Raw genomic sequence first — 3,720 nt, 5'->3', positions numbered from 1 at the left:
GTTAATAAATTTGTATTTATCCAATGTAAAATTTAATGGACTCTAAGACCATATAAAGACTAATTATTCTATTTTGGAAGGTCAATCTTCCTTAGAAAAGTAATCAAACCCTTAATATTGATTAATATTTTTCTATTTATTAAATGTAAAATTAATCCTTGATAGTTGTAACTTATCTCCAATTTACATTTTTGATCTGCTTCACTCTTACCCAAATTGTATTTTATTATTTTACAAGTTTGTAATATTGCTTAATTGACATTAGTCAAGTAATCATTTATTCCTAATTATAAATTACTTTTTCTTCTTTCTATTTTCATTCATGATAAGCATTTACTTGTGTAAGCAGTAGCCAGTAGACATCCAAATCTTGCCATATCAGGAGATAGTACTATGGATAAATTATTTAATGGACAGATTAACTATTCAAATAAATATATTGTCCCCCACAGACTCCTTATTTTATGTCATTCACACATTAATTAGCGTGCACGCACTATTAAAGCTTCGACCTTTTTGAAATACAATTGAGTTAAAAATAAAAAAAATAATAAATTAATGTATAATTCAGTGTATTCTCAAATTAAACATCTCTATATATTCCACCTGACTACATTAATTTATAATAACATGTTTAAATCTTATTATCATGCTTAGTTATCAAAATCGACCAAACCATTTACTTGGCCATAACCATTGCTCTACATCAATAAGTTACTATTTTAACTCACGACTTATTTTAAACAGTTAAAAAATCCAAAAAAGAAATATTCGTTTAATTGAAAAAAGAGGATAAGCACTATCATACGTTTAAAAGGTCCTAATTTAGAAATGCATTTAGTAATTGATACAATAAAAATTCTCAAGCATTTCAAGTATTTAAAATTAAAAACAAAGAGTTCCAAGTTATTTTTAATTTTATGTTTTCTTAGTATTTTAATTATATATATATATTCATTTGTCACAGATTTTATTCATTACAGGTTTAGATTTGATTTCGAAAATAGCAATCACCATTCATCACTATTCAACAATAATTCACGGTAACGATTGATAGCATGGATATCACGTGGTGCTTATAATTAATCTTGTTTCTACTTTTTCTTTACATCTCAAACATTCAAAAATAGTACTTTCCACGACATATATAAATTAGTCTTTTTCAACTTTAACTTTCTTTACAAAGATTACAATTGGAAAAAAGATCTATCGAGAAAAACAAAAATAGTATATATGAAGTGTGCATTGAATTCATCCATGTCTCTCATCTGAATAGATATTGGATATTTTCGTGTGATAGAATACGTTGTGTAGCCACGTAAAGAATATATATATATATATATAATTCATCCATGTCTCTCATCTGAATAGATATTGGATATTTTCGTGTGATAGAATACGTTGTGTAGCCACGTAAAGAATATATATATATATTTTAAATGGCATATCAAAGGTGCCCTAATCACGTTATGCCAAAGTTGTGATATATATATATATTTTTTAAATGGCATATCAAAGGTGCCCTAATCACGTTATGCCAAAGTTCACAACACTAGAATAATTCAATCCTGTAAGTTTACTAAAATACTATAAGTGAGACTCTCCTACACAATAAAAATTCACTTGTATTTGGATTCCATTTTTTCAAAAATTCTTTTTTTCTTTCTAAAATCATTTTCAATCATACATTCTCCCATAAAATAATTTTATATATAAATAGAAAACTTTTCCTTTTTTTTAACCACATATTTTCCAAAGAAACACAGTTCCGAAATACATTTTCTTATTAAAATGGAGCTCAAACAGTGGCTTAATATACATATTTCTATTGTGGTCTCCATACAAAATATAGTTTTAGAAACTAAAAAATGACTAGGCCTAATAGGGAAACAAAATTTTGCAGCCATAATATAAACAAATAGCCTCATAACATGCCATATGCCTTGTTCCAATCTCCATAGTCTAGGAAACATAAGTTTCTATGGACACTTTTCCAGTAAACTTTAATTGTAAGCATATCCATTAACAATGCAGCCTACATAATCATAGGTACATGTCAATATTCAGGTTAAATTATAAGTGTTAGTTCACTCATATCTCAACATAAGATATTTGCTTCCCACAAATTAAGTCAAGGGAATTGGTTCACGTGAAACGTTGCCTTTAATTTGCACCTCATGAATTTCTCCTATTACTTAATCTTGCAAAACTTTAGTACCTACCCAACTTAACCACGACAAACGTTAACGAGGGTATGCGAATAGTTGAACATGCTAACACTAAATACACAAATTGTGATAATTTCATCTCTCTTAGCCCCTGTTTGGTTTAGTTACAACAACTTTTCAGCCACAATTTTATAACTTCTATTAAAATCTACTAAAAAAATTTTTTTTTTTATCGAAATGAAAGAGGAGCTTAGTATCAGTTGAGAAATTTACATAAATCTTTGGAACTAGACATATTTGTTACTTTGATCGTTGAAAATTGAATAGTGAAACTACGATAGTTCATAGTCGAACAAATAGCAAAATTGTCAATGTAATCATATAGTAGATTACTTATTCATTGATGGTGTAAAAATAACCAAATATGTAAATATATCATTGAAATTCTCTATAAGATCATACATATGTCATATCCTGAAACTGCATTATTAAGATACATGGGTTATTTTTGAAGTTGGGAAGTTTTGGTCTAGTTTACTATTTTTTTCAATTTTCGAGTACTAAAGAGAAAATATTGAAAATTATGCCGGCGAAATAATAAATTGTAAAACTAATGAAATATAGGATCATTAGTTCCTAGAGAAATCGATTTAGACACCATTTTAGGATTTTTATTTTTATTTTTTTATTTATTTATTTATTTTTATTTTTTTAAGAAGCGAAAAAGTTAAGATGTCTTGAGGGTTAGTTTTTCTCTCTCGAAATTTTCACATTTCAAGATTTTATAGTTATGATTTAGAAATAAAAGTCGAATTTCTAAAATTCTTATAGGATTTTGACCTTTATGACATGAAAAAAAGTCAAATTAAAAGTTTCACAATCAAACAGGTGCGTGACACAATCCATGGTGAGCTCAACGCACTTGACCAGATGAAATTTTTTTCAATGCGGGTGCATTACGGGTTAAAATTCATGCATTCCAAGAGAATGTAGAGAAGAAAAAGAAATGTTTTCCTAGTTCGGGTAAGAATAGATTTAATGAAATATATTCCTAGATTCGTAAAATTTATGTAGTACACATTGATATGTCCCAAACTTGCTCTCCTCCTAGTATATTTTAATAGCTCAACGCATCATATTTTCTTAGTAAATGGAAGATAACAATGTTTGTTTTAACACCTTGGCACATTATATTTTGACGTTTTTTCATTTCTTAAGAAGAGACGATGTGCAATATTGATGTTAAAAATGTATTTCAAAAAATAGTCAAGTGACAACAAATCTCATCTCGTGTCTTCAATTCTCGATAGAACATGAGCTAATTAGTTTCAAGAGTTATTATACAATAAAAATGCATAAAACTAGTAATAAAATATCTTTAACTTTTGATGTAAACACAAATATTCCCAATCTTCACTTAAATCGTTATTTACGCAGTACTAAATAAACCGTGATTTTTTTCAATGTCATCTTGGAAAAATAATTTATTGCTATAGTATATTGAAGAGAAAAGGATTCAAATGCAAAAGTTCAAATAACCCCTTGGTACGAG

Source organism: Olea europaea, unplaced genomic scaffold, assembly GCF_002742605.1.
Source record: "Olea europaea var. sylvestris unplaced genomic scaffold, O_europaea_v1 scaffold3734, whole genome shotgun sequence".
Classification (NCBI taxonomy): Eukaryota; Viridiplantae; Streptophyta; class Magnoliopsida; order Lamiales; family Oleaceae; genus Olea; species Olea europaea.
This window is presented reverse-complemented; position numbering follows the sequence as displayed.